This window comes from Homalodisca vitripennis, chromosome 2 (assembly GCF_021130785.1).
Source record: "Homalodisca vitripennis isolate AUS2020 chromosome 2, UT_GWSS_2.1, whole genome shotgun sequence".
Taxonomy (NCBI): domain Eukaryota; kingdom Metazoa; phylum Arthropoda; class Insecta; order Hemiptera; family Cicadellidae; genus Homalodisca; species Homalodisca vitripennis.
The window spans coordinates 78,249,130-78,269,254 of NC_060208.1; the positions used below are offsets into that span (position 1 = coordinate 78,249,130).

General features: G+C 36.3%; 1 protein-coding gene across 1 annotated transcript in view; it reads right to left on the reverse strand.

Moving 5' to 3' along the window:
• The window catches only part of LOC124354216 (sodium- and chloride-dependent transporter XTRP3), a 114,085-nt gene extending 96,199 nt beyond the window's left edge, over positions 1-17,886 (reverse strand). The window contains exon 1 of the mRNA XM_046804508.1: positions 17,670-17,886. The gene's annotated coding sequence lies outside the window, so the exon portion shown is untranslated. The remainder of the gene's footprint in view (positions 1-17,669) is intronic.
• Between the last annotated feature and the right edge of the window lie 2,239 nt (positions 17,887-20,125).

A 20,125-nucleotide genomic window follows, 5' to 3' on the forward strand; every position in this document is an offset into this window, starting at 1 on the left:
TTAATTAGTTATGAGCGACAACAGTTAGTTAGCTGTGTATTACCACAGTTCAACAATGTAATGTTGTAATCAGTTGATTAGTTATGAGCGACAACAGTTAGTTAGCTGTGTATTACCACAGTTCAACAATGTAATGTTGTAATCAGTTGATTAGTTATGAGCGACAACAGTTAGTTAGCTGTGTATTACCACAGTTCAACAATGTAATGTTGTAATCAGTTGATTAGTTATGAGCGACAACAGTTAGTTAGCTGTGTATTACCACAGTTCAACAATGTAATGTTGTAATCAGTTGATTAGAGTAGTTAAAACTAAAACAATTTAAGTCAAACGATTTCATGCCGGTATTAATGTATATGTTAAACAAACTCCGAATTCGGACAATGTCCGAAATTTTTACTCACTTCGCGATGTGGACAACGTGAATTACCCACGTCGTGGAGTAAACATTTTATTCGAACATTGGCTGAAGCGAAATACCCAGAACGCGTTGTGGGTAAACGAAAGTACTCAATTTCCGAAATAAACACGTTCACCGGAGATTGATCAAAACGATAATATACCCATAACCCTACGTGGGTAATATTTTACCCACGTCGGGTTATGGGTATTTATAATTTGCGCAAACGCCGAAATAACTACTAAGGATGAACTTGAAGGAGAGTTCTCTAAGCGTAAAAGAAGTTTTTATGAAGAAGATAACGAAGAAATAAATGCTGTGGATGAAGATGCTTCGGAAATTTTGACAAGGACTGTAGAAAACAATAAACACCATAGAAAAACTAAACTATGTCCAGCGAAACTCATCTGAAATCATGAACACTGTAATAATACGTACATAAAATATGCTTAATTCCGTTTCAAAATTACATAGTGCCCCAACATCATATTACATCATACAAGTGTGTTAACTGAAAAGCTCTTAGACTTACTGGAGGAAAATAATTAAATTGTTACTGAAACTATTGGAGTTATTCAGTAAATTGTTATAGCATATTGAAGAGAAAATTTGAGTTATGTTACAAGTACTTTCAAAAACTGTTTAACTTTTTCATTTCATATTCCCAAAAAGAGCTTTTGAAATATAAATTTAAAATGGATCAGCAGGTTAGAATACCTTTCTGTAGCAATTAATTCAGGATTGTTTGTAGTGCTATTGAAAAATAAAACTGTCATAGTATCCCTGTATTTCAAAACGAAATTGGGTGCGAAATCGATGTTAACTGATAGTATTGTATAATAACTAATTGTAGACTATCGATGTTATTGATTAATAGAATATATTGATATTGATATATCTTGTAACCTATTTATATTTATGTTGATTGAGCACATATACCTTAACGTAAAATGTTTTAAAATTTGTCTAGTATACTTTATAACCTGTAAATAAGCGTATACTGTTGAATAAGCTTGTCGTATAATAGACATTCTCCACTTTAATTTATTATATGTAGCAGGATTTACCATCACCAAGGCATTAGTTGGAACTTGATGGGGAGCTGTAAGTAAACATCTGAGAAACAATCATCTGTGTGACTCGCCTTGTTTCAATAAACTAGGATTGGCCTTGAATTGAGCAAACATTAAATCCTTTCAGTGAGCTGTCATAAAATATCTCTGAGGAAAATCATCTACTTGACCAGTTTTTTCTCGTATGAACTAGGATTCGCCTTCAGCAAAGGCAAACATCGAAACTTTTCTGTGAACTGTCAGCAAATATCTCAGAGGAACAATCATCTACTTGACCAGTTTTGTCTCATATGAACTAGGATTCGCCTCCAACAAGGCAAGCATTGAAAATTTTCGGTGAATTGTCAGCAAATATTTTTTAGGAACAATCATCTACTTGACCAGTTTAGTCTCATATGAACTAGGATTGCCCTTCAAGAAGGCAAACATCGAAACTTTTCTGTGAACTGTCAGCAAATATCTCCGAGGAACAATCATCTAATTGACCAGTTTTGTCTCAATGAACTAGGATTGATTGGCCACCGACTGAACAAACATCGAAACTTATTGCGCAAAATAGCATGTGAGAGAAATGTGGCTATGAGGATTGTCCACGGCATCCTGAAGATGTCTATATTTCCACGTGCTACTCCCAGCCAACATGTTCACAACAAGGGAAGTTTGGTTTTGTCCATGTTGAGAAGAGAACATTAATTAAGAGAAATTAAGTCTGGTATGTCAGAGATATTTTAGAATGTAAAAGTTGTGTTCTTTGAGTATTTTTTTACATTGTGATAAGTTTTAACAACACAAAGAGGAATAGATAGTCATTTTTATAAAATTATAAAACATGTAGAATAATCTTCTAGCAAGGTGATCCCTTGTTAGAAAATGTGTGTAAACGTAAAATGAGTAACATAAATTAAGATGTGTTAAGTTTACCTTTGAGAGAAAAAGAAGAGGACAAGTTAACTGGAGTAACTGAGAGTCAGATAATTAATAAGTCAAGTAGATCGATCCACAGCTCGTCTCGTCGCAACGGGAAAATAGGTCTACACTATACCTTTCTTTTGCAAAAGTTTGCTAGTTTTAATCAGTAAAATTTACTATATTTGTATTACTGGATGGTGAATTTACGTAGTAAAAATGCATGTAATAGATGTCTCTGAGAATAGGCTATATGTAACAAATAATACCAAAATAGTGTAAAGGCTTCACCTCCTGACATTGTAGACTTTATATTTCACATTACCAGGAAATGATTTATGCAAGAAATATGTATGCAGATGCCAATAATATATTTTACTATGATGTAATGAATATTTAATCAAAGTTACAATACATATTTAACTACCGTACTTTTAGCAAGAATTATTAAATTATTTTAAACCCTAATGTTTTCTTAAAGTCGTTCCTACAGAATTTAATAAAAATCAGACACTGTATCGCATCTTGTATCTATAACGGATCCATTATTATTTTTCCTCAAGTAAAAAATAGAAAACTTAGTTTTACGGATGAATTATTTTAAATTTGTAAATGTATGTTAATAAGTAATACCTCTACAAGTTAAGTAAAATTTGTATGTTTGTACTGGTCGTGCAAAAACACGCGCAAACGGAAAAAAAATTGTGACCGGCTTTCTCTTCAAAGTAGAATCGAGGCCTCGGGAACTTGTCGTACACGATGACTTGGCAAGGGGCCGATCCTCTAAGAGGGTGGCGTTATGGTTAGCTTGAGCCGAGAACTGGAGACCATAGAAATCTCATTGTTTTGTCCCCTAAACACAAAAACTGGTGACCAATGACTTCGCGACTCTCCAAAATCGTCGTGATATAGCCTCTTCGTATATTAACAATATAGTTTTTTTCCGACGGTGATATGGTGTCATTGGACAGTGAATAAAATGACCCACCAATTATATCAGTTGTATCAATACAATTGTATCAGTGTACATATGTGTTTGATACAATTTAGAAAGAAAATAAACTATATATCAATTTTGCCATTGTTGTTTTATTTTCGCATTCATTGGCAGTTCGTTTGCTCGTTATCTCATTCATAATTCGTAAATATTATATACAGTTATGACGTAATAGTGGAAACATACAATTGAAACACCGCTTCTAACTTCGTGACTGTAATTCGCATTTGACATCAATAAAATATGGTGTGTTACGATAGTATTTAATAGTCTGTTTTTTGCGAATATTGTTGTAAACGTCTAAAATATATGAAGTTGTTAATTTTTAAAATATGAACCGTGATTCACTGACGTAAATTTAACTGGAACTGGTGGCGCAGTAAAAATACCATTCTAATGGAAAATATATTAAGTTAAGGGACCTAAGCTTCTTTGAAAAGTCGGAATAATCCAACCACCAAATGCTGCTCAGTGTCGGATTATCGGTTGACCGTTCACCTGTCCGGCATGTGAAAGCCATTTTGTTATTCTACGTGTTAATGGTGTATACTGTTCATCTTTATCTCCACATGTGCTATTTACGACATAATATGAGAACAAATTTGCAAGGTATTTTTCGGTTTGAGACTTTTATAAATAACAAAAACTTCCCATTCCCTTCCAATCTAACTTCACGTCTCAACAGATAACAAAGAAAGAATTGATTTTCAATTATGAAGTACGTTAGTTATTGAAAGGTTATCTGACTCTGCAAGCAAAGGACAAAGGACACGCTTGTGTATGCGCGAAGTGTAACTCCTTGAGCCCAGTAAGGCCTGGGAGGCGCAGATTGAAACTGCTCAACTTTTCTAATAAATAATTCAAAAGAACATCTTTCTGAGAAGCACTCACTTGTAGCTGTTGCGGTTTTACTCAAACTGCTCTTTATAAATAAAGTTTAAATATTCGTTACCGATATCGGTATTTATTATTCCAAGAAACGTTTAATCGCAGTACTGTTTTTGTTTAGTTGTCAAATGGAGGATTTTGAATTGAAGAGTAATTCAACCAATTATATGTACAAAGTGATAAAATAAATTGTATAAGTGGAGTATTATTTAATAAATATTAATATTTTATTATACAGGAGTACTGAAAAGTCTTGAACCGGTCTAATATCTCCTACACTCTAAACGTACAAATATAAAACTTTACACAGTGACATAGAGCATAAATATAAACTTTTTGTTACAATCGGTAGCTCTTCACTACCCCAGGGGAATGGCCCGTAAGTAGTTGGTGGAAAATCTTATACCTTAGCATAGGTCGACGTGCATACTATTTTAAAGTCCTTAATTAGTAGAAGATCGTCCCGTAAATTAGATCTCAAAAGGTTAATCCTAAACAAAATGGCGACGCTCGAAAGTTTCAATGTCCTGATTTTCTTCTACGGGAGCGGTCCACGAGGAGTCAGTAACAAAATTTTAATGTAAGCATAGGTTGATGTGCACATTGTTTTAAGGGCTAGTCAAGCTAAGAAGTATGCCACAAACAGCACTTCAAAGGCTTTATCCGTTTCAATATGGTGGTGGTTTAAAGATTTGAAAAGTAAACTTTAAATTCAGCATAAAATTCAGGAAGTTGCTTTAATTAGGCTAATTTCACATTAATAATGTTTAGTGGTTAGTAACAATAGCATGATACCGTATTGTAGAAGAAGCTGAAATGAAATGAAGAGTAGCAGGACACTGAATACATCTTAAAGTAGTTGTTTGTGTACATTAATCATCTGTTAAGTTTTGTAGCTTCATGTGATATGGTTACAGTAAAATTAAGCCATTCTTGAACTTACACATACGATCAGTATTGAAACTTTGTTTGGGATTAACCTTTTGAGGTAAAATTTGCGACACGCTGTTATACTAATTAAGTACCTTTAAAATGGCATGCACTTCGACCTATACTTACATTTAAGATTTTCCACCAACTCCATACGGGCCCCTATTTTTCATTAAGGTTATTTTTTTCTAAAATGCACCCTCCCCTACTATATTTGAATATTAAAAAGATTCTAAAGCTTTGCAGTTTTAGTACACATTTATTAGCGTTTATATTATAAATCTACAATACAAAAATGAATCGCAAAATGTGTTGGTAAGCGCTAATATTGGAAACGGCTGGACCAATTCGGCTAATTATTTTTGTAAAATATTCGTTGAAATCCGAAGAAGGTTTATACGAAAAGAAAGATATGAAATGTTAACTGGAATATTTTATAGTTTAGGAAAAATGGTAATATTTACGTTTTATAATCTACATTTTAGCTGAAACTTAACAGCTGATGACATTTTCAAATTCGTTGAAGAGGCAGAAACATTTTTTTACAATTTAAATTATAGAACAGTGGTTGATCAGTAGTGATGCAGATAGCAAAGACAAAGTTTATAGTTAATATGTATGGATAATATATATATATGGATAGTAATACGTTATGTAGTAACTTTTACTCGAGATTGCGCCAGTGACAAATTTAAAACATCTAAAGGCATTGTAAATTCTATTCAAATACGTTTTACAACCCAACCATAATGAACAAAGCTGTGAATGTTTTCAAGTAAGTCTCGAAACTGGAGGGCTTCCTTGTCATTGTGATATAGGATTTTAAAGTGGATTATGGAGATACATAGAAATAAATACTAAAATGCCTCAACGATACATTCTTTTCCAGACTACACTCCGAAAAACAATACTTCTCTAACGCAAATCTGTATAAACGCTTATTTTCAAATGATGCATGAACTTATTAAGTATTTCCACCTTCTACCGAAAATAGGTAGGAGTTAAAAGTAAATATTTCTTATTTTACCAGGCGAAGTTAAGGCTAAGAAGACCGCTCCAATAATTAACCTGGGACCAACAGCTTAAAGATGACTTCCGAACCACCATCAATGGCCGAGCGAGCGGGCTGCTTGCAAGGACAGGATCACTCAACGGTCACCCATCCAAGGAGCAACCACGCTCGAGGTTACTTGATCCTGTTATCTCGGGATAACCGATGTACCTGCTACACTGCGCCATTGGCCAGAATCCATTGGGAGTTAGATAGGATTTCCCTCTAAACCGTAATAGGCTTCTCAGTCCTACATACGAGTATGTATGTTTATTTTCTTTGCCGGGATGATAAGGCAAACTCATCTATGGAACTGGATATATCTTAGACCTAAAGTAGATTACAAGAGCCGGAAGTAGAAGTTTTTTGACCGAAGTAGGGTTTCGAGACACAAATATCTATATTTGCTTGATCGGGGCGACATGCCAGACTCAGATATGATGACGGCAATATTCGAAAAATAATTAACCAGAAATGCTCCTACACGTGCAAAATGTGATATAAGAGTCAAGTTAAACTCTGATCCTCCTTCCTTCTATGTCCTGCCTACTTAAAGTTGGAACAATTCCATAGGAATGCATCATATTACATCATAAGCGCTATTGATAAGTAGTATAAAGACTTCGATTTTGAAAATTGCATCTGAAGCCGCGGGTACCAGCTAGTTTTGAGTTAAAACTGTCTTCACATTCAATATTTAAACTATATTTTAAGTTAAGTTAATTTGTTGTAAAATTAACTTATGTAACTTTATGTAATTTCAATTGTCTTCAGAATTAATTTTGATGTGTAAGCAGTTCCAGTTACATTTACAATAGTGAATATAATGAAATATGAGTACGATTAACATTTAAAAACCTAGAGCCGCACATTTTAAATATATTAGCTATTGGGTCTTATATAAATAAACTGAACATAAGATTTAAATCTGAAAAGTTAAAGAATAAGTGATTCTGTGTTAAAGCGTAATTGTACTTGAAACAACGAGAAGCGCTGTACTAACATAAAAACCCCTTAATATTTCAAATTAACTGCCACTATCTGTTCCGTCAGAGTAAATACCTTTTTATTAAATTGTTGAAAATAAGTGAGCTTTACTTAAACTGAGCTCGGCTGATACTTTGATCTTGAATTTTATTGACGAAAGAGTTACTTTATGGTCAACAATAACAAAGATACAAACTTGTGCTTATTGGTAAAGTTATTAAACAAAAGTTATAATATAATTAGCAAGTCTATAATTAATCACAATAAAACTTAGAGACTACATGATGGAACTCGGTGCCTAAAAATTACTAAACTCGAAACGTATGAGTTATAAACGAGTCAGGGATTTAGATCTGAAAGATAAAGGTTTAACTTTTTTGTAAGAGCGAATACAATAAATTGGAATGCGGTAATTTTAATTTTTAGTGAAGAAATGAAAAGGAATAAAGGTTAACTGGACTGAGAACCATATAATATGTCGATTAAAATAATCCACATTTTGTTTTTTCGGAAAAGGATCAATATTCTAACAACACACCTATCTATTGTTAAAACCATTTTGAAAAAATAATAGCATTTAAATGGTAGTGACCAATAAAAATCACTGATTTTTGAGACAAAACGTGAGTTTCAGATAATAACACGTTAACTGCGGCAATCCCCTTAATACATCGGGGTTAGAAACACTATTCCAAATCGCTAGAATAGAATTGAAGGAATTAACGATAAGGTTATCATACAGGTACATAGGTGGTTATTGTACAGTAATTACACTACGTGTATTATTGGCTGAGCTTTAGCGAAGCCTATCACTCGTGGGCTGGAAAATGTCATTTCTGCCTATCTGTCTCTCTGTCCGGACGATATCTCGAAAAGGAACTGGCCAATATACTTGACATTTTGTACAAAGATGGATTTATAATTGTAGCAATATTTCGTTTTAATATCAGTACCAAATTTAAAATATATTGTCCTAGCAATCAAGCAAGCAATCGAGCCAGCAATCACTCGTTTGGCAATCTTCCGCTTAACATTTTACTGGTTCTTGATCAAGCGTCATGGATTATGAAGAGATGCCCACCGTTGTGATAGAACAAACTCATTACTTAGCAGTGGGAAAAAAAGAAAAGACGGAAATCGTTTTGGTAAAAGTTTTTGAGAACAAGAATAAGGTTAGTGACATTGCACTTTTAAGTCGAAACGACCTCATTCATTGAGCGATATTCCAGCAATTTTGGTAGCTGGCAATCAGATTGCTGTTCGACGAGGAACTGCGTCTCTTTAATAACTCGTATGTAGCTTTAATAACTGCATTTGTAGCTTTAATAACTCAGAAATGTAACAATGATTTCCAGTGCAAACAGAGAAAATCAAAATATCCCTCGGCAACGTAGAGATCAGTTTCAATCTGACTGAAACGCCCGTCCTTATGAGGCCCTGATCATTCTGGTCATGCGCGCACCAGGGTGCTGGTTGTTGGCTCCGTCTGTGATGACTGACAGGCAGTTGACTAGAAAAAAATTGATTCTCTTCATGGTTATTTTTGCCGCTCAGACTTAGGGTATTCTAGTTTGAACATAAATTGAAAAAAGTTGATTTCTCTAAAACTATAGTTTTCATTGAGTCTATCCAAAATTGACGTTTGTAGAATGGATGTAAATAGTGAATGTTATTTATGTTATAAAAAATTCAAACTACTTTTTATACAAAATTTGAGATTAAAGGATATCGACTTGTTTTTTAAGAGATAGTTTAGTCCTAAAAAGTGTCCTTCCTTTCATTGGATTGGAGAGGCAGTCACTAAAGTAGATTGGGTATTCTAATTTCGTAATGAGAGATATTCCCCCAAATTTCAATGTTCAAGCACTTGTTATCGCTCAGCCAAACGTTTAGGTAACAGTAATTTATGAATTACTTAGTAGTCGTAAATCTTGCTATATTCCTATCCAGTATTTTTTTTTCTACATACAAATTGCTTTGTTGTATTCATTGCATTGTCATTTGAGTGCAAACTATCGAACTCATAATTATGGCTAGATACTAGATTTTACCAGGTAGTATTATTTCTATTCAATTCACCCATAGTAAAATTTGAGCCTCTTTAGTGGTTCTGAAAGGGTTATAAAATGAATTTGGGTTCTTTTTTGCTTTTAGACTGTAAGAATATATTACACATACCTATTATAGGAAAGTAGGCTATCACTTATTTTTATTGTAACCTTTTTACGGGGAAAAGAATTTGTTGTGTTAGTTGTATGCTTTTCAGTCTTATTAAACAATTTCAGAGAAATAATGCTAAGCTTTTTGGTGTTAGAAATAGGAACTTTAAATGAACGTTAGCCATACACGTTTGAAGTGTTCGTGATCCCACGAAAGTCTATGTAATAATTGCGGAGAAAACGTAGCCGGCAGCTGAATTTAACAAGAGTGTGAAAGAGCGGTGAAGAAGCGAATGTAATTACTGTTGTAATGAGGCTGTAGCCGTGCTTTTGTATTGAAATTTAGCTGAGACTACATGTTGGGTAGATTATTACAGAGAGTGGCCAAATTATATTCTATACTCTCTCAAAAATATTCACTTGAAATGTTATCTAAACCTTTCCTATTTTAGTAATTATTTAATTAATTAAATCTTATTAGTATGTTCATACTTGTATTTTTAATTATTTACAGTATATTTGGCATACTACAAACAACATTATTTTACAACTTTATGGTGTCTCATTCTTAATGCTTGACGAGTAGTGTTGTAAAACTTCCTCTTAACAATGGCTTTAAAATTACGATTGAATTCTTTTTAAGAGTAACACTTTGACAAGGATATACATTGATCTCTATCGAAAAGATTAGCTCATATTATTCTAGGTATGTTCTGCGGACACACGATCAGACAGAAAAGAGACTTTTGAATCCCACTAGTACAGAAACTTTACCAGCCTGAGTGATTTTACTGAGTGGCTTTAATGACGCTCAGCAAAATCTTTTATAAACATGCATCTCAATTCATTCTTGTGTTTATATAATTTAAGTTTCGATCAAAATTAAAGGTCTTCGAACGAAATCGTTCTCGATACATCCTTGTGGATAGTGAGACTATGTAAACGTTCACCCATATCCCATAGAGGGAGGTGTTAGGCGAAGCCATTGTTCCCACCACCACCCCCAGCACAAGTCGGAAATTCATATAGCGAGGCATCGTTCCATTTGTCATTATGTCATACTTCCATTAATTCTTCCTTTACTCTTGCACCCTTAGAACTGAGAATCATAGGTTATTTTTCTTTAATTTTAATATATTTATGTCTTCTTGTTTATTTCGGGTATTTAATTGCTTTATTAACTGGGGCCTTCTTTTTGTCTTTAGTTTCTTTTCACAATCAAGATCTCACTATAAATGCCAATAATAAACTGTAATGCATTAAAATATAACAATAGGTAAACGTACATCATATGCAGCATATCCCTTATAAATAATAGAGCGTAAGCTATTAATTACAACTCATTCAAGTATATTCAAAACTTAAACTAAATACTAATAACGCGTAACAGTTAATGTATATACAGGGTTTGTCCGGAAAGTAATAGGACTGAGTCCATTAAAAAAAATTTATTGAGCAAATCGTTACCATTCTTTAAAAACTTTTAAAATAGGCTCCTTCTGAGTCGATGCCGCGCTGTCAGCGCGATTTCCAAGCATTGAAGGCGTCACAGAAGGCATTCTCCGGAATAGCCTTGAGAGCCGCGGTACAAGCTGCTTGGATCCCCTCTGTCGTCTCAAAATGCTTGCCTTTTCCGGTGATAAAACAAAAAAAAGTCTGGGGGACCATCTGGGACATCTGGGCTGTAGGGCGGCTGTGGAAGAGTTGGGATGCCGGCCTTGGTCAGGTAGCTGTTCACAACAAAGGCGGTGTGAGCTGCAATTTCTGGTCACCAGTGAACACTTTTGCGACCATCTTCGCACACACTTTGCGCATGTTCAAATGCTCCGTCACAATTTCATGAACGACAGATTTCGGTAAATGTAACATCTGGGCAATTAAACGAATACTTAGTCGACGGTCTGAGTTCAAAACTTTGCGCACACGAGTCACATTGTCGGTGTTTGTCGAAGTCGAAGGTCTTCCAGCACGGTCTTCATCAGCGACCTCTTCCCGGCCCTCCAAAAAGGCCTGGTGCCACCGAAACACACCACTTCTTGCTAAAGCAACATCTGGGTAAGCCTGCTTGATTATATCAAATGTCTCTGTCGCAGATTTACCGAGTTTCACACTGAATCTAATCGTGTGCCTCTTCTCTAACGAACGCTGCATTTTCATTTTTTTTTTTTTGCACCACTCACAGAAACATGTCACGTGAAAATGCCTGTTCTGACTCTTCAGGTGCTCGGAGACAACTGACCAGCCTCTTGTTCGTTAGGTAGGAACGCCCTCTACCGAATCCAGTCGGTGCGCACACGCTCCGAAGTACAGTCCGGCGAAAGAAAATCAGTCCTATTACTTTCCGGACAAACCCTGTAGATATTAAATAACAATAATTAGATTATAACTCTTATCTACAAACGTTATTAAAACTTGAAAATGGATTCTAAACCTAGAAGTATAAGCTTAGGATCCTGATCAGGAGCTTAACGGTACGTTAGCGCATACATCACGTGTTGGTCGTAGAGGTTCCTGCTCCACTGGATCGCCGAGGAGACACAACGGTGGGAGAGGGGAACGCCATATTGCCGTCAGACTTTCAGGAAAACCAATGTGTCCCAAATAGCTCTGTCCCACGTACCTAGCGCATCGACGGAGACTGTATTCCTGTCAGCGCGTAAAAACTGGGCGAGCTGCGGACTTCCTGTCCCGGCATTCGAACACTGCAGACCAACCGTCCTCATAGGGACATTGACGATTCGGATAGTCTTTCGTCTGTCATCAACGACCACCATGACCTGACGGAGACGAATTAAGTCGTCTGGAACCTCACGACCGACCAACAGCCGGTACAGAGGGACACGCTGGTACCTCAACCCTCGGAGTGATCGGATTGCAACGATGAGGACATCAAGTACCGCGTGATGCCGCTAAGAGACCACGGACATCGTCGTCGGTGAGTCCCACGCATGCACCGTGGTCCGATCACAGCGGTGACACAGACGTTCACCGCCCTCCCCCACTTCATCGTTTACAACCGTTAAGGCGCAGCATGTTGATGCACGACCTGTGAACGAACTTTTAGTCCACAAACCGCGTACTGTGCCCCTCGTACAGGAACTGGCTGAAAATTAAACGGCCAGGACTGACACGAACTAGCCTTCCCCGGTCCGGTTTCTTAGTAAGAACAAATCGCTAGTGGAAATGAGAAAAGGCACGTTGACAGAATAGCAGCTTGGTAGCTGCCGTCCACCTTAGTGGAAACTTGAGTACCACAAGTTAAAGGCGAATAATATTAGAGTCTGGGGTACCAGAGGGCAAGCAAGATCCCTAAAATAGAGGCGGCCTCGCCCCGAGCCTTGTGATGGTGGCCACTGGGGACTGGTCCAGCCTCATGCTGGAGGGGGTCCCCAAAAGTTGGTAGGGTTCTCAAGGACCCTAAGCGGGGTATCGTCAGTATCGAACTGTGTTGATCTAACATCCCACCACCAGGTGATCCAGGGAAAAAAGGAATGTGTCCTAAGCCATGCCTGGGGAGGAGCTGGTGCCCCACTCACGCTGCCAAGCCGATGGAGACCCCCCTTTAATCCCATTTCCGATTATCTCACCAGCCTCTTTAAGCTTTCTTTCTTCGTCACTTTCCTTACCCACTTGCCTGATCTTAACCAGTTTGGAACAAGGAGAATTGGACCTCTCATCCCTGTCACTTTCGGAATTCTCACTACTTCCTTTCTGAACGTAATGTCTTCAACGCAGTGCACCCTCATCGATGCCATCCTCTATAGCGGCTATCCCACATCTTCTCAAACCATACTTCCACGATCTTGACATGCTCTTCCTTCATTTCATCCCTTATTTCCCGCCATGCTCTTTATTTTGGCATTAACCAACTCTTATCTTAAAGCCATTTCTCTAAAGACTCCATTTGTGGTTTAAAAACCATTATCCTTATGGCAGTTTGTTTTGTCCTCTTTGACAGGGTGACCGGCTTTTCATCGATGTTTCTCAGGGAGTATTTTCTCTTCGTCTTCAACAGTCACCAACTTCTAATCCCTCGAATATTTTCCTCCCTGAGGCGAGCTTTCCTTCCCTGACCTCATTCTTTTCCTACTCTCAGCCTTGGCCTCCGATTCTCCAAGGCTGCTCACGGAGTTACGAAACTTTCCTTCCGAGAACCTTGGATTTCCCTCATCCGATTCTAAGCCTAATCTCAGTTTCTCATGTGCCGCCCCATGCCTATCCTCTCCTCATATTCTTTCATCTTCCACATTTCTTTACTTTTTCCTTTCTTCCAATATTTTTTTAATAAACCAGGTGTTCAAACTAAAATATAATCAGCTACACAACAAACAAATCTCAAATTACACTTTACTCTATTAAAGTAAAAAATACCAAAACCATTCAAGTTTCATTTAGGGTGTTTTAAGTTTGTAGGTTCATGAAAACGTCCAGTCAATTATTTTGGAGCATTCATCTAGCCTTGACCTTAAGGTTGTACCTTTTCGGCCTAGTACAGTGGCGGGTGTGGGAATATTCTCATTTTTCCTTTGCAAGAGTATGACTCATTGCGTTGAATGTGACAAGGCTGCTTACTGACAACGACTCCTTCTGAAAACAATTTTAATTCTGCAATGAACACCAAGCTCAGGTCCAAAGTTCGTAAGCGAGGTGTCCCCAATAGGAATCTCCAAACATCCCGATCACAGTACAGAGGGAGAGCCAAAACATTCCCGCCAAGGGGGTCCAATTGAGGGCATTTCTCTTAGACAAGCCACAGGGTATCCGGATCCTCAATCCACCCCCAAACCTCACGCTTATCTCGTTTTATCAACAGTCTATGGTTGATGGTATCACTCGGGCTCTAAAATTTACGTGTAAAGGTGAAGAGGAATATTTTTATTTTAAACTTTTTCATATTTTATGAAATGGGATACGGTGGGTGGAGATATGATAGAGTTTTTAAAATATCCAGAGCACAGAGGAAATATCTCTACAGATCTCTGGCAATAAAGAACCGGAGGAAAGAAGGTTCTTGGCACCCTTTAGACAGACTTCTACTCCGCAGAGGAGTCGGGAGTATTCTGAAGGAGCTCACGTCCCCCTGTCGCGCAGAAGAGGAAGAATACACAGCTTACCATAAAGAAAATAAAGGAAAGGATGGAAGGTCAACTAAGGCACCATGTGGTTGGTACTCACGTACTCCCCAAAGAGTGAAGGAGCTCCTGTGGGAAATGAAAGTGAAAAGACTAGTAGAATGTCCGGTAAGGTTACCCTATTTGAAAAGAGTAGCAGATAAGATAAGATAGAATGAGCAAGTCACTAGTAAGTGTAAGTAATGGCATACTCAGCTAGTGTAATCCTATTATCGCCATCCTCGTATTCAAAACATTTATGAGCCCCTGATATTAATGGGTTTCCATAGAGGGACCAATCACTAAACACGAGGTTGCCCATGCAGAAATGAACTTGCATGTAAAGTTTTGAGCCCATGGTACAATTCGTTCGGGGATAACCAGCGGAAAATAGATAAGACAGACAGAAGAAAGTTTGTCACAACCTTAAGAAAACATTCCAGATTTCAAGTTTATAGCTCAATTAATTCAGAATATATCACCCTTTGCTAACGCTCAGCCAAATCCGTGGAAGGACACACACCATCAATCGATTTTGATTTTGTAGAAATGGCGTTTCATGTAAAATTCCAAATCTTTAGGCCAGTTCGTTCACGAAATATCATGCAGAAATACAGACACACAGAAATAAACTTTGTCCAACGACTCGAGTGATAGGCTTCGCTGTTCTCTACTATATTTTGTTAAGTTATTTATGTTCATATTTTCATTCACGTTATTTGCATAGTAAACAATAATTAGTTATCCGCGGCAGTACGCGCGATTTCCTAAGTTTAAAGAACAATGTTTTTGGGCCCTGAAATCAGAGAGTGAAACAATTTTTATGGGTATCAACGAAATACACAAATTTCTCTGGAAATTTCTATGCTATGTATAATGAATAATAGATCCAAAAATTTGTTTACACTTTTACTTCAGTTCAGATTTATGGAATAATAAGTCCATAGTAAAAGAACTTATTAAAGCACTTTATAATTTTGTTCTGTACTAATTTTGAATCAGAAATAAGTATTTAGACATGTACAAGGTACATATTACTTCAATGTTCGTTGGTGAGAGGTTCAAAAGCTAAACAAAATTACCACTGTCGTTTATTTTAGGTTTAGCGTGTAAAGAAACATTTCTGGTTCGAATTACTTATATTTCACACGCCATAGTAGCATTTGCCTTGTTGCCACGATACGAAATATATACATAATCACTCTGAGAAGTCTACTTTAGTCAACGTAACCTTCGGTTCTAGAAATTTTCACTCAGCCTAATTCTTTCCCGGTACCATGGTAGAGTTTGCATTGTTGCCCCGATTAAGAAATACATACCATGAAGGTTTGAAAGTTCTTTTGTACAAACCGCATCCACCTCCAACTAGTGTACTACTTCCGATATAAGGTATTTATGTGGCTTAGTTCTGTGCATTTGCATTGTTGCCATGATTAAGAATATACTATACATGTTTGAAAATGTCTGTAATAGAAGGTTTTACATTGTTGCCCCGATCAAGAAAATATCTAAATCTAAAAACATTTCTAGATGAAAAAGCAACTATTTCCATTCATAATAATCTACTTCTGGCATATGGCATTTCTGGCTCTTTCTTTAGTAGCATTTGCTTTGTTGCTCTGAGCAATAAAGTATATTCATACATAATTATGAAGTCTTGGTAAAAAAAAGCGTTTTAATATAGTTACGATAAAATGTGTTTTGCCATAAAAGCGTTTGCTTTGTTGTCCCGATCAAAAAAGTATATAGAATACGTTGCTCTAAAAAGTCAATTTCCGCCAAAAATCAACTACTTCCGGCCTTTGTAATCTACTTCAAGTCTAAGTTATTTCCGGTGCTGTAGTAGCGTTTGCAGTGTTATCACGATCATAAAACTATATATGCCCACACAATGATCTTACGTCTACTTCCGTAATAATGCCTTCTTTCGGACATTGTAATTTACTTCCGGTCAATATATCCGGTGCCGGTAGTCTTTTGAGAGCATATCTGTGTCACATTTCAAGGTCTTCATGAAAAATCTTTACTTTGTTCAGAGCACAAGAAACGTGTATTTTAGATTTCATTGTCCTAGGTTATAGAAAAGTTAAAAAACAAAATATAGTTCTTCTAGAGGTTGCAACCCAGCTTAAACCTCTTTGGGGGGGGGAGTTAATGTGCAAGAAAAATCTCTTTTTCTGTTGAAAGCATAAGGTATGTGTTTTTAAACTTTCATCGTTCTAGATCACCGAGAAGTGAATAAACTAAAATATAGTTCTTTTAGGGTTGCAAAACCATTTCAACATAAGGGTGTTTTATATATATATATATATATATATATATATATATATATATATATATATATATATACAGATTTCTTAAAAACATTCCTTTTGTACACAAATGTGTTTTGTCCTGAAGCGGTGAATGCAGAGACGGGGATTTCTTCCAATGTTTGTCGTTTATCCTACAGATACTAATGAACATTTAAAGGTTCGTATTTTGTTACCAGATGTCCTTCGTTTCAAATGATCGGCTATGTGTAATTTTAATAAATGGGAATTTTTCAATCTGACAGAATTTTTTTTAGAAAATTTCAATCGCAAATTTTACTTATATTATAGTATCAACTATGACAATAAATTAAGTAAGGCTTGTTTATGCATTCTGATTTTTATTGAGGTGACAACCTTTATCAAAATAAATATCAATATCTTCATAACCATCTTCTGGAGCGCATCGTAATTTTGGGACGTTTTAAAAGGAACACTGACAGCGACTTTTAAGTTATGGTTTAAGCTTAATCCAAATCTGTGAATGTGGCTTTAAATTAAATACGACCGTAGCGTTCGGTCTATGGATTACAGAAGTGTTGAAAGAAATAGATGTTATCTATGGTGGCATAAACGTTTCGAGAAAAGAAGCAAAAGGGGAAATAGATAGAAAATTAACTGATTTTAAATGATAATGAAGTGTGTCAGAACATTAGATCTGTAAATTTTAATATTCTATTATTTATCTTAATATATAATTTAATTGTAATTATTTTCACACTTACAGATAGTTGTCAGCTGTGACAGCAACCGTTGCTGAATGTCTAATAAGGTACCTTCCACCGGAGTAATGTTTTACTTGAATTAAATAAATTATCGCTTGGCATAATCGGAAAATCGGCGATGAGGTCCTACCTGTTGTAAAGTGGAGGGACTGGACAGGCTGATCGATCTCGACAGCTCCTGGGGTCGGCAGAGGAAATTCAAGAAAGTCAGAACAGAAAAGCCGGAATAATCTTGCCCACCATGTTTCACAGAACAATAGAATGATCTAAGATACAATTAACGATAACGATAAAATAAACGCTCGTTTAACGATGGTGGTGGAGATGTGAGGAGCGACGAGGCTCGACTGCCGCCCCCGATCAATAGAGCGCCGCCCCCGCCCCCGCCGCCACAGGCAGACGGACGGACTTGATACATAGTACACATATAGAGAACACATGCAAGCCAAGTGCAAATTAAATAATCGATGTCTAAATGTTTGGTTGACGTCGGACATGAAGATATTTGCAACACATTTATTTGGTATGATATAAAAGAAAGCTAGGAGACAACAAATAAAAAGGACTCGTTAAAAAAACTACATGTCGGATAATACATTAAATTATTTAGTATATGACAACAATTTTGTATAGTCTTGTTTACAATAATTTTCATATTGTCAATAAACAACATAAATATCTTTGAAATGTTTTTTTAATAAGTGAAGGTCAAGTTTATAATAACACTATCATAGATTGTCAAAGATCGGGTCGTCCAACGCTGAGTTCTTCAAGCATTATAGTTACAATGTGTGGAATCGGTTACACAGATCCTAGTACTGATATATAATAGATGTGGTTAACACTGCTTGTTGAGTGTAAAGGGTGAATAATCAAAAACTCAATAGCTATCATACTCGATAACATTACAGCTACAGTGTCAATCTTGTCGATAGTCAAAACCTCACTAATTATAGTACTCGTTAACATTTACAGTTACAGTGTCGATCTTGTCGATAGTCAACATCTTACTAGTTATCGTACTCGTTAACATTTACAGTTACAGTGTCGATCTTGTAGATAGTCAAAACCTCACTAGTTATCGTACTCGTTAACATTTACAGTTACAGTGTCGATCTTGTCGATAGTCAAAACCTCACTAGTTATCGTACTCGTTAACATTTACAGTTACAGTGTCGATCTTGTCGATAGTCAAAACCTCACTAGTTATCGTACTCGTTAACATTTACAGTTACAGTGTCGATCTTTTCGATAGCCAACACCTCACTAGTTATCGCACTCGTTAACATTTACAGTTACAGTGTCGATCTTGTCGATAGCCAACACCTCACTAGTTATCGCACTCGTTAACATTTATAGTTACAGTGGAATCTTGTCGATAGCCAACACCTCACTAGTTATCGTACTCGTTAACATTTATAGTTACAGTGTAATCTTGTCGATAGCCAACACCTCACTAGTTATCGTACTCGTTAACATTTACAGTTACAGTATCGATCTTGTCGATAGTCAACATCTTACTAGTTATCGTACTCGTTGAGCATTACAGCTACAGTGCCGATGTTATGTGTAGAATCACTATCAATGTAGCTGACTAAACATCGCTCAAATGTATTTTTCACGCCCAAGATCTATTGCACCATTACCTTCCAAATCAACACCAATGGCAGATAGGCGAGCTGCTCGCATGACAGGGATTGCTCAGCGATCTCCCATCCGAGGAGGAGCCACACACAACGTTGCATGATTCGGTTATCTGATAATCTCATGCCCACTTGACTACGCCATTGATAAAATAAACTAAGGTACGCTTTTTCCAAAAAATGTAGTTTCTTGTGTGCTGATTGATGCAGCTACATTACACAAAGGATGTTGAGAGGAGATGCGATGGCGAGAATTAAAACATCATTTGGACAACCCTTGGTCACAAAATAGATTTGTATCAATTAAGGTCATCCTTATTTTCTTTAACAAATTTGATTTTTGATGTTTTAGTTGTTTTAAAACTATGCGAACATCATTATTTCGCATTACTGATCTAAATGCCTGTTGGCCTGTACATTCGTGTGACAGTACATTCATGATTTGAATAGTTCATGTATTGTATGTTACCTTGACCGTCTGTGCTTTTATATTCCTACAAATATTTGAGTACAATGTTTAATAAAATAAATAAATGGACTTTACATGTAACATGTAAAAACTTAATATTTTTTAAATTCATTACAATATCTATAGATTAGTATTGAACGGCAATCTAAGTAACTCGGAGTTGCCAAATAAACGTCCACACTAGAAGATCTTTAAAAACATTTACGTACGTCAACATTGATAAATATATAGTATTTTTAAGAGTACCGCTTATATAGTTCAGAACACATGACAGCCTCGACAACACAGCAAATATCATTCCCATATATAAGTTTTCATATCCCAGATCCGGCTATATAAAATGACAACTAATGGATTTGTTGTAAGCTTACATTTATAAGTACCAACCTTATAAGTATTCAGTAGTTTTATAACAAGCGTTAGTATTTTCTGATGCGTAATTTAGATCACTTTTTTGTTTTTACTCGTCAGTTA